Below are 13,051 nucleotides of genomic sequence, written 5' to 3' on the forward strand. Positions count from 1 at the left end.
GACGCAACCCGAACAACACTACATCACAGACCCCTGAGCACTAAATAATTATTCAAGGGTCGCTCGCACGGATATGGGCTGACGCCCGGGCCCCTGCGACGGTCATGCCTCCAGGAGCACTCACCGACAATTATACCCATATTGTTAGGACCAAAAGTAGCTAGAGGGGGGGTGAATAGCTCGTCGCGTGCTCGTTGCTCGGTGTTGGTTGTTTCTTGTTGGATGTGCAGCGGAAAATACAGAAACAAACACAAACACGCTAACACTAGGATTTTACTTGGTATCCACCTCACAAGAGGTGACTAATCCAAGGATCCACACCAACGCACACACCCTCCACTATGAATAACACTCCTTTATGGTAACTACCAAAGGCGGAGAAGCCCTACAACACTCTCAATACAAGAAGAAGAAAGGGAAATACAAGTTAAGCAAAAGCTTACAAGATATGCCGTAAAAACCCTAACCCTAACTTCTTCCTCTTGCAATAGATCCGCCTCTTGACTTGGAAAGCCTCCAAGAACCTTCAAGAACTGGCGATCACGTGCTTGTAGAGAGCTGTGGAGGAGCTGGAATGAATCTGAGAAGAGCTCGTGAAGAGATGCCGAAGACCACGCCCGCCTGCGGCTCTAAACCCGACGCAACGGTCGGATCCCGATCAATGTTCGAATCGATCGGAGGCTGAATCGATCCACGGATCGATCTGGCGCACGAGAAGCGCTGGATCGATCCACGGATCGATCCGGCGCTTATCACGCGGGACGATCGTCCGATCGATCGGTGATCGATCGGACCTCCGATCGATCCACGGATCGATCCGAGTTTCTGATTGAAGATGCGGATCGATCCACCGATCGATCCACGATCGGATCGATCCACGGATCGATCCGACTTGGTTTTTGCCCAAACCAAGTCCCAAACCTCCCTAACCAACATCCGGTCAACCTTGACTGTTGGTACATCATGCCTCGCATCTGGTCACTCCCTTGACCGAGACTCCCCACCAAGTGTCCGGTCAATCCCTTTGACCCACTTGGACTTTTACTCGTCGTGCCAAGTATCCGGTCACTCCATTGACCTACTTGGACTTCCACCAGATGTCTGGTCAACCTTGACCCATCTGGACTTCCTTCCTTGCCAAATATCCAGTCAATCCTTTGACCTACTTGGACTTCCCAACACCAAATGTCCGATCATCCTTGATCCATCTGGTTTTCCTTCCTTGCCAAGTATCCAGTCAATCCTTTGACCTACTTGGACTTCCCAACACCAGATGTCCGATCATCCTTGATCCATCTGGATTTCCTTCCTTGCCTGGCTTCACTCACCAGGACTTTTCACCTAGCTTCACTCACTAGGGTTTTCCATCTGCCTAGCTTCACTCACTAGGACTTTCCATCTGCCTAGCTTCACTCACTAGGACTTTCACCTGGCTTCACTCACCAGGATTTTCACCTGGCTTCACTCACCAGGATTTCCTTCTGCCTAGCTTCACTCACTAGGACTTTCGCCTGGCTTCACTCACCAGGATTTCCTTCTGCCTAGCTTCACTCACTAGGACTTTCCAGTCAAGTATCCAGTCACTCCCTTGACCTACTTGACTCTTCTTCAATCAATATCTTATTGTCAAACATCTAAACCCTAACCAAGACTCAGCTTGGTTACCCAGGTCAACCTTGACCTGAGGGATATTGCACCAACAATCTCCCCCTTTTTGATGTTTGACAATACCACAATAACACTTACAATCCCACATGTAAGTTAGGCTAATCCTATAGCCTTCTTCTTCATGCCACTAGGTAATGAACCCATAAATTAAGCTTTTCATTCTCCCCCTAAGAGGGCAAACTCCCTCTAGGTAATGAAAACCTAACTTACTTCCTTTCATTCTCCCCCTATTGGCACACATCAACCCCCTACTAATAAAACACATCAACCCGTCTTTGGACACACATCAACCTATGCTCCAATTTTGGGCACACTTCAACAAATCCATTTGTTGAAGACTCTCCCCCTGAAGAGTTGCTCATCGTGATCACAATTTCACTCATTGTGATCAACTCAATATTGAAGGTCCCATACCCTTCATTATCCTTAAACTTCTCCCTCAATGTTGATAAATACCCAACCTTGAGCATTTTCAACCACTTGAGTTGCCACTTGAAATGATGAGGATATCCACTCCCCATTTATCCCCATTTCAAGTTTAAATGCTCAACCATGAGCATTTTCTTTAAAGAAGGTTAACCACCTTCCAAGGTTCATGAAAAATAATTTTCATGCCTTTAAAGAGTCCCTCCCCCTAAAGACATGGTGGTAACTTCTGTCATTGCACCAACAATGACTTGGAATCCCTAAACCTTTAGGAAACCCAGATTTAGAAGTTTTGAGGTTCAAATGTTTAAAATTTGACACAAACCTCGACCTAAACTTCAATGAAGTCTTCCTTAACCATTCCATCCTTGTTTTCAACACGAAAACACCCTTTTTATGTATACAAATGTATTTTAAGGGTTTGGAATGGTTACATAGACTAACCATGGTTCAAAGATGCTGAAGTCAGGCCTTCCCAGCCAAAATCAGCAACTTGGATCGATTGAAGTTGGGTTCCAATCGATTGAACCTTTCTGAATCGATCCACTGATCGATCCAGACTCCCTGGATCAATCGGCCGATCGATCCAGCGAGCTTCTGCTCGCGGGAATTGCCGTTTGAATCGATCCATGGATCGATTCATGGAACTCCAATCGATCCATGGATCGATCGGAGCTCTGATAGTTGCTGAAATTCCTTTTCAGTCAACTTCAGAAACCCCTAGAAAATTCTACAAAAATTCAAAAATTATGAAATTTTGTGTAGACATTATTTAGGGCATACTTAATCATGGAAAAATAGCTTTCTATGAAAATACATCATATTTTCAAAGATTGACATAAACTTGAAAACTTGCAAAAACTTTAGTGTTTTTCTTCAAGTTTGTGTCTAACTATTCAATGGTGATTACTATCAAAAGATAGTCTTCACCAAGGTTTTCCAAAAACATTTTAAAAATATTTTCAAAACCAATATCCCATCATGTTCCTTGGGCTTAATGCACATGACTTGTACATTAGCTTTCCCAATGATGGGAACACACATAACTATGTGTTTTGATGAATCTAAAACTAATGCACTAAATCAACATCTTGAGTTTTGTTCATCATCCTAACATCTCACTTGTATCTAATGTGCACTAAAACACATACAAGTCACCTTATAGTCTTTGTGAGATGTAGGATTTTGGTTTTGCCCTATTCTAGGGATCATGCATATCTATCTAGGCATTTTGAGAGGTAGACATCCACAGAGGATGTTACTTGTTGATTTACTTGTTAAACAAATGTCACTTGTTTATTCCACTTGTTGTAAACAGATGCCACTTGTTTAACTAATGCCATATATCCTTAATTTTTAAGGAAATAAACATAATGCATGATAATGTTGTGGCATACATCAAAATAAAATAGCTTTCAAAAGAAAGATTCCTATAACTACATGATGTATGTATGGCATGACATGGTATTTTTGTATTTTTCATGGTAAGTCATGAATGCAAAATACAAATAAGATAAAATATGATGTCATGGCATATTATGAGCAAACAATCATGGCATGGTTTAGCATAAATAGAATATACCTAGATTACTTATCTAAGTATCATTAATCTTAGCTAATCCTAAAACTTAAACCCTAGATTGCCCAAAACGCTTCAAGAAAGTGCCAAAACCTAAGTTTGCATTTCTTATTCCCTTGATTAATTTATGCCAATTAAAATAAACATGTCCTCAAATGTTGGCATATTCCATTTTTCCTCAAGAGTAGCACTTTTAAATTTAAGGCCCGGATTGCCTTAAATTGCCTAAGAACATACCAAAATCCCAACTTGATAGTTCTTATGAATTTCCCAATATGTGCCATTTAAGATTAAAATCAATTCTTCCATCATTAGGCACATTTTACTCTTTCAAGGAGTAAGTAATAATTTCATTTCATTTTCAAAGGTTAACAAAAACCTTGAAAATGCTCCTTGAGTGTCAATTTCCTCAAAGTTGGGTTAACCACCCTTCTAATCGGAGTTGACACTCTCTAACCCATCTATGGGGTAGAGAAGATGCTCCTAGGAACCCAACACCTATTGGTGCTCCTTGGATGCTCTAGGTACTTACTAGGGATAACTTCCCTAGATACCTTCCTAGTGACCTTGTTGGGCCTCTTAGAAGCCTTGGTCACATTTTCTAGGTCAACTCTAGGGATAACCTCCCTTGTGACCTTGTTTGTGACTTTCTTAGACTTCTTAGAAGTCTTAGTCACATTTATTGCAAAAATACTCTTAGGGATGACTTCCCTAGTATTCTTGGCTTGACCACTAGACCTAGGGTTTGTTCCATAACTATATGGAACTCTATGGTAAGAGGGCACATCCTTCTTAGCCTTTGGTTTGTATCCCAAACCTCTATGGCCATTGGATGGCTTTTGTACCCCTAAACCTAGGTTATGCTCATTTTGCCCTAATAGGATATTTTCCATCCTTTTTAGGGTCTTTTCAATTTTATCAAGTCTTGACCTCAAGACTTGATTTTCCATCACTAAGTCCTTAGTTTTTGGTTTTCCATTAAGTTCATGAGCATTTTGGTTTCTAGGCTTGTATCTTACATCCTTAGAGTTATCGCCTAGGTTTTTACCTACATTCCTAGCCTTAGGGATAGTAGTTTTGGCATGTAGGGCCACATGCTTTTCCTTAAAACCCTCATGCTTCCTATTCTTATGGTAAATCGCATTAAAATGATAAAAATTTGACCTAGCATGCTTTTTACCATTTTGCAAGGAAATAGGCTCAACGAAAGTTACCTTCCTTTTTACCTTGGAGGCTCCCCCTTGACTAGTGCCTCCTTGAGCCTTGACCACTTTCTTCCCCTTGGGGCATTGACTTCGATAATGCCCTTTTTGTTGACACAAGAAGCACACAATGTGCTCCTTGCTCTTCTTTGTCCCGGGGGTGGTCACCTTGGGCTTCTCCTTGCCCTTTTGTGCCACTTGGCCCTTCTTCTTGGCCAAGTTTGGACACTTGCTCTTATAGTGCCCATGTTCCCTACACTCAAAACATATTATATGATTTTTATTATTAATTGAAATATTTATACCTTTGCTTGTAGGGGTGGCATCTTTTTCTTTGGATCCGGAGGTAGAAGCTTCCTCTTGATCGGACCTTGATTCTCCTCCCTTTGATTTTTCTTGACTTGTGGAGGTAGAAGCTTCTTCCTCCTCTTGATCTCTTGACCCGGATGTAGAAACTTCTTCTTCATCTTGATCCGGTGTCACCAAGGATTGCTCCCCCTCAATCCTAGAGGTGGAGGCTTAATCATCTTGAATGTGAAACAAGGAGTATGCTCCCTCCTTGTTCCCTTCGGTGCATTCCCTTGAGGATGAAGCTTCTTGGATTTCCTCTTCTTCGGAGGTTGAGTATCTCTCAACCTCGGGGTCCTCCTCTTGGTCTTGCTCCAAAGAGTCACCCTCTTTGGATTCTTCATGATCTTGTACAGTGGAGGGGATCTCTTCATGAAGCTTGGCCAATTTGCTCCAAAGCTCCTTGGCATCTTCGAACTCTCCAACTCGAGCCAAGATGTGGCTAGGCAATAAGTTGACCAGAAGCTTGGTCACTTTGTCATTTGCCTCGCCCCTTTGAATTTGCTCTGAGCTCCATCTGCTTTTCTTTAGAAACTTGCCCTTGGAGTTTGTTGGAGCTTTGAAGCCTTCCATTAGAGCAAACCATTGCTCTATTTCCATCATAAGAAAATTTTCGATTCTTGATTTCCAAGAATCGAAACTTGTAGAAGTGTATGGTGGAGCCACCCTTGTATCAAATCCAAGTCCATCTTGGAATTGCATCTTGAAGTTGAGCTTCTTGAATTCTTTGACTTTGATGAATTTGCTCCAACTTCTTCACCCTCTAGCTTTTCTTGATATGCTTGACCCTTCCGGCGATGATTCCGGTGAAGAGCAACCTTGCTCTGATACCACTTGTTAGGACCAAAAGTAGCTAGAGGGGGGGGGTGAATAGCTCGTCGCGTGCTCGTTGCTCGGTGTTGGTTGTTTCTTGTTGGATGTGCAGCGGAAAATACAGAAACAAACACAAACACGCTAACACTAGGATTTTACTTGGTATCCACCTCACAAGAGGTGACTAATCCAAGGATCCACACCAACGCACACACCCTCCACTATGAATAACACTCCTTTATGGTAACTACCAAAGGCGGAGAAGCCCTACAACACTCTCAATACAAGAAGAAGAAAGGGAAATACAAGTTAAGCAAAAGCTTACAAGATATGCCGTAAAAACCCTAACCCTAACTTCTTCCTCTTGCAATAGATCCGCCTCTTGACTTGGAAAGCCTCCAAGAACCTTCAAGAACTGGCGATCACGTGCTTGTAGAGAGCTGTGGAGGAGCTGGAATGAATCTGAGAAGAGCTCGTGAAGAGATGCCGAAGACCACGCTCGCCTGCGGCTTTAAACCCGACGCAACGGTCGGATCCCGATCGATTCGAATGTTCCGAATCGATGGGGGTTTGAATCGATCCACGGATCGATCTGAGCGCGTTCAAGAAGCGCTGGATCGATCCACGGATCGATCCGGCGCTTATCGCGACAATCGCTCCGATCGATCGGCCGATCGATCGGGACCTCGATCGATCCACGGATCGATCCGTGGCTCGATTGAAATCTCGGATCGATCCACCGATCGATCCACGATCGGATCGATCCACGGATCGATCCAAAGACTTGGTTTTGCCCAAAACCAAGTCCCAAACCTCCCTAACCAACATCCGGTCAACCTTGACTGCTGGTACATCATGCCTCGCATCCGGTCACCCTTGACCGCCAGACTCCCCACCAAGTGTCCGGTCAATCCCTTTGACCCACTTGACTTTTACTCGTCGTGCAAGCATCCACCCATTGACCTACTTGACTTCCACTGATGTCGGTCAACCTCGACCCATCCGGACTTCCTTCCTTGCCAAATATCCAACAATCCTTTGACCTACTTGGACTTCCCAACACCAAATGTCCGATCATCCTCGATCCATCTGGTTTTCCTTCCTAGTAATCCAACAATCCTTTGACCTACTTGACTTCCCAACACCGGATGTCCGATCATCCTTGATCCATCTGGATTTCCTTCCTCGCCTGGCTTCACTCACCGTGACTTTCACCTAGCTTCACTCACTAGGGTTTTCCATCTGCCTAGCTTCACTCACTAGGACTTTCCATCTGCCTAGCTTCACTCACTAGGACTTTCACCTGGCTTCACTCACCAGGATTTTCACCTGGCTTCACTCACCAGGATTTCCTTCTGCCTAGCTTCACTCACTAGGACTTTCGCCTGGCTTCACTCACCAGGATTTCCTTCTGCCTAGCTTCACTCACTAGGACTTTCCAGTCAAGTATCCAGTCACTCCCTTGACCTACTTGACTCTTCTTCAATCAATATCTTATTGTCAAACATCTAAACCCTAACCAAGACTCAGCTTGGTTAACCAGGTCACCCTTGACCTGAGGGATATTGCACCAACACATATGTCCATTGGGGTAAGTATTTTCTGTGTATCTATTTCTTTTCACTCGACCTTTATAATTTCCATATTCATTGCAGTTGATCCGGCTGTAAGGATCGGGGGCCCACCCTCTGAAGGGTCCCAGCCTAAGGACGGATGGAAGGCTGGTCAAGCGGGTAATGGTCCGAGCGGAGCTAGAAATAACCCATCCATGGGCTTGGGTTTCCGACTCCAAGGCAGGAAGATCGAAGGGCCGAGCGGGAATCCGCTCGGCTGAGACCAAAGGGCCGAGCGGGTTGTCCGTTCGGCCCAGATAAGGGCGAGGGTACGAAGGTGGCCGAGCGGCCTATGCGATCGGCTCGGGATATGGGATATCAGCAGAAGCATGTCTGATGATTAGGCCGTACACAAGATTGCACGATGGAGGATCTTGCCGTCACATCATGGAAAGGTTGATACAGTAGCAGTATGGCCTCATGGACGTCTTCCTGACAGATCCATATCTGGGCATGGCCCTTCTGACAGACCCATACCTGGGCATGGTCAAAAGCAGGTGGTTGCTTTGATTGGCGCGCCCAGGCTTCTTTGAGAGGTCTATATAAGGTCTCCATTTCTTCACCGGAGGTACACGAGTCTTCTACTTAAAAGCCACTTCTTTGCTATTTCCTCGCCTGACTTGAGCGTCGGAGGGCCGTCGCCGGGACACCCCTCCCGGCTCGGTTTTGTTGCAGGTTCACCGGAGCACCTGAGGATCTAGTAGGGAGCGCCACGTCCCCAGCGTTCGTTGACCCCTGGTTCGGACAGGATCAATTTGGCGCCGTCTGTGGGAACGCTCCTGCATCTGAACAGAGACAATGGACGAGGCTGGAAGAATACACAATGTGGCACTCTCACAAGAAGAGTTGGACGCTCTGGTCGAGATGAGGGCCGCCAAACTTGTGGAGCAAAAACAAAAAGCATCAGCCGAACGGCCGGAGCAACAAGCAACATCTGCGTCTGGTGGCCGAGCGGAAGCACCTCAAGCCACCGTCGCATTCCATCGGGCCTTATTTCGCACCCCTGAAGCCGCACCAGCTCGAAGAGATAGAGGCTCTTCTTCAGACGAAATGCCAAGGCGGGATGACAGAAAAGGGAAAGCTCCCCGGGCGGACTCATCTCCCGAGCGGATCAATCGCCAATTCTCGGAGGCTATTCTACGAGACCCTTTACCCAAGCACTACGTGCCTCCGACAATCGGCGAGTACAACGGAACAACGGACCCAGATGATCATCTGGGTAAGTTTGATAACACAGCTACACTCCATCAATATACAGATGGAGTAAAGTGCCGCGTCTTCCTTACAACTCTCTCGGGATCGGCTCAACGGTGATTTCGGAGGCTGCCGGACGGATCCATCACTAGCTTCAAGGACTTCCGAACGGCCTTCCTCCACCACTTCGCCAGCAGTCGGCGTTATCAGAAGACAAGTGTCAGCTTGTTTGCCATCAAGCAAGAGCCAAGAGAATCGCTTCGAGCTTACATCCAGCGATTCAACCAAGTGGCGATGGATATCCCGACGGCCACATCGGAGACGATGATGAATGCCTTCACGCAGGGCCTTGTGGATGGGGACTTCTTCCGGTCGCTCATCCGAAAGCCGCCCCGAGATTATGATCATATGCTACATCGGGCTAACGAATACATAAACGTGGAAGAAGCACAAGCAGCCCGGAAAAAGGAAACTCCTACCGAGCGGGCACCTATTCATGCCGAGCGGAAACAGCACGCCGCTCAGCAGCCACCTAGAGGACCAAGAGCCGAAGCAGTCCGATCCCCCCACGCCAGGTCACACGTACAAGAAGTGGCTGCCGCTCGGCCAAAGCCAAAGAAGAGGTGGACCCCTATGTTCTGCTCCTTCCACCAGACGAATACGCACAACACGAAGGATTGTCGAAGTCTTCCCTTCGTGGCCAATCCCGTTCCCAGGAAAGCCGAACGACGGTCACCTCCCATCGATAGGAGACAAAGGACCTATGAAGCCGATCGGACACGCACCGAGAGGCGTCATCAACAGACGCCCGATCGGCACCGATCTCCAAGACAGGAGAATCGACGGGCGTCCAGAGAACGGTCCCGACCGTCCACTCGAGAAGAAGAAAACAGAAGCAATACTTCCCGGGGCGAGATCAACGTTATTGCAGGCGGGCCGACCGGAGGAGACTCCAACCGAGCCAGAAAGGCGGGCGTCCGGCAGCTGCAGATCCACGCAGTCGGCTGTAGCCAAGAGCGGGCAAGTGGACCGGAAATCACTTTCGGGCCCGGAGACTTAGAAGGAGTTGAAGTGCCCCACGACGACGCGCTGCTCATTAAAGCGGTAATAGCAAATTACACTATTCACCGCATATTTGTTGACACAGGGAGCTCGGTCAACATCATATTCAAGAAGGCTTTCGATCAGCTGCAAATTGATCGAGCCGAGCTGCAGCCCATGACGACCCCCCTCTACGGATTTACGGGCAATGAAGTTCAGCCGGTCGGACAGATCCGGTTGGCTACCTCGCTGGGAGAGGAGCCGCTCAGGAGGACCAGGACAATAAATTTCGTGGTGGTTGACTCTCCCTCGTCCTACAACGTCATTTTGGGACGACCGGCGCTCGGCGAATTCCGAGCGGTCGTCTCAACCTTCCACCAGAAGATGAAGTTCCCCGTCGAAGACAAGGTGGGAGAAGTACGGGGAGACCAGTTAGCAGCTCGGCGATGCTACATCGAGATGGTCCGAGCAGAATCCAACTCCGCTCGGAAGGTGCCTCGAATCGAGGTAAATACTATCACTGAAAAGCCACCCGCCTTAATTTATGAGGAAAAAGAAGAGGTGCAGATTCATCCGACCCGATCGGAGGCCACGACTTTTGTTGCCTCTGATCTGGAGGAGAAGCAGAAGGAGGAGCTGATCCAATGCCTCCGACGAAACCATGATGTATTCGTCTGGTCGACACAATCTCGTTGAGCATAGCACAACATGAATTGCATGTCCGACCGGACGCCTCCGATGAAGCGGAGAAAAGGGATTTCGGTGCGAGCGTAATGCCATCATCGTATGTGAAGTAGAGAAACTTCGAGGCCGGCCACATACGAGAAGTAGCTGGTGGCTAACGTAGTATTAGTCTCCAAGCCGGGCACAAGTGGTCTGCATCGACTTTCGTGACTTAAACAAAGCATGCCCCAAGGACTTCTATCCTCTGCCCGGATAGATGGACTCTACGGCCGGCTGTGAATTAATTTGCATGCTTGACGCCTATCAAGGATATCATCAAGTGCCGCCAAGGAAGATCAAGAAAAGTAAGCTTCGACACATATTGCTACAATGTAATGCCGTTCGGATTGAAGAATGCTGGGGTCACCTATCAACGCTTGATGAACAAGGTGTTCAAGGAGCAGATCGGGCGTAATCTGAAAGTCTATGTGGACGACATTCTTATCAAATCCGTCCGAGCGGCCGATCTCTTCAAGGACATGGAAGAAACCTTCCGAACGCTTCGCAAATATAGAGTCAAGCTAAATCCCCAAAAGTGCCTCTTCGGAGCAAAAGGAGGGCGTTTCTTGGGGTACATAGTGACCGAGCGGGGAATCGAAGCCAATCCCAACAAAGTGAAAGCTCTGCAAGACATGCCGCCTCCAAGAGATACAAGGGAAGTGCAGCGGTTGACCGGTCGGATAACTGCTTTGTCCATATTCATCTCCAAAACCGCCGACCGGAGCCTTCCATTCTTCAAGATCCTGCACAGGGCTACGAAGTTTCAGTGGGATGAAGAATGTGACCGAGCATTTGAAGAATTGGAAACATATCTAAATTCTCTGCCTGTACTTACCAAGCCGATCGGGGGTGAGTCACTTTATATGTATTTGTCGTTAACTGAACATGTTGTAGGCTCAGCACTTGTGAGGGCGAGCGGCGAAGAGCAACCGGTGTATTTTCTAAGCCACATTTTAAAAGATGCTGAATCTCGTTACACCGGGCTCGAGAAGTTGGCCTTTGCTTTGGTTCTAGCTGCTCGGCGCCTTCGACCGTATTTCTTGGCTCACACCATCATTGTCCGGACGAACAGTCCACTCGGAAGAGTACTGTTGAATCCAGAAGCGTCCGGATGGCTCATCAAGTGGACGACAGAATTGAGTGAATTTGACATCCAATATCAACCCCGCTCGGCGATCAAAGCCCAATCCTTGGCTGATTTTGTGACCGAAGTGCAAAGGCCAGAACCGGAAGCTATATGGAGAATATATGTGGATGAGTCCTCCACTCGGCTCGGAAGTGGGATTGGAATATTGCTGTTCTCACCTCAAGAAGAGAAGATGCACCTATCCGTCCGGCTGGATTATAAAGCTACCAACAACGAAGCAGAGTATGAGGCCCTCATAGCCGGATTGCAGGCGGCCCGGCATGTGGGTGTCCTATTCGGATTCACAGTTGGCCGCTCAACAACTTTCTGGCACCTTTGAAATCAACAGTGTTCGGCTTAAACTCTACGTTGAGGCCTTTGAAAAACTCAAAGCTACTTTCCGAGAGGTTCTTATACAGAAGATCCCCCGAACGGAGAACCAGGCAGCAGACGAGTTAGCCAAACTCGCGAGTTCAATAACACCAGTTGCCATTCAGCAACCAATTGAAAAAGTACTGCTGGTGGCGCACGTCGATCGGATGCAAGGCCTCACGTTTCCAAGCGACTGGAGGACACCTCTTATAGAATTTCTCCGTTCGGGCACCACACCCTCCGATGAATATGCAGCCCGGCTCCTCAGAAGAAGGGCCGGTCGGTTTACACTCATCGGAGATCAGCTTTACAAGAAAGCATTCTCGCGCCCGTTGCTGAAATGTGTAAGCTTGGAGGACTCAGCTTACATCCTCCAAGAAGTACATCAAGGATCATGCGGGGGTCATCCGGGCGGGCGCTCATTGGCCAAGAAGATCCTCTTGGCCGGATACTTTTGGCCAACTTTACAAACAGACGCCGCTCGGACAGTATCTACCTGCCTTTCATGCCAGAAGTATCACAACTTCTCCCACCGACCGGCCGAAGAAATGAAGGCGTCAAGCGTTTCATGCCCGTTCGACCAATGGGGAATGGATATTGTCGGTCCGTTTCCGATGGCGTCCGGACAGAGGAAATTTTTACTAGTGGCGGTCGACTATTTCTCCAAATGGGTGGAGGCCGAGCCGCTGGCAAAGATCACTGAACAAATGGTTAAAAAATTCATCTGGCAACACATCATTTGTCGGTTCGGCATCCCTCGCCGACTAGTGTCCGACAACGGGCGGCAGTTCACAGGGAAGATGTTAGAGGATTGGTGCAAGAGCTACGGCATTGAGCAGCATTTCACATCCGTGGTCTATCCTCAGAGCAACGGTCAAGCTGAAGTGGCCAACCGGGAAATTCTCCGTATTCTGCGCGCTCGGCTCGACCATTTGGGAGGAAATTG

This window comes from Zingiber officinale, chromosome 4A, assembly GCF_018446385.1.
Source record: "Zingiber officinale cultivar Zhangliang chromosome 4A, Zo_v1.1, whole genome shotgun sequence".
Lineage (NCBI taxonomy): Eukaryota > Viridiplantae > Streptophyta > Magnoliopsida > Zingiberales > Zingiberaceae > Zingiber > Zingiber officinale.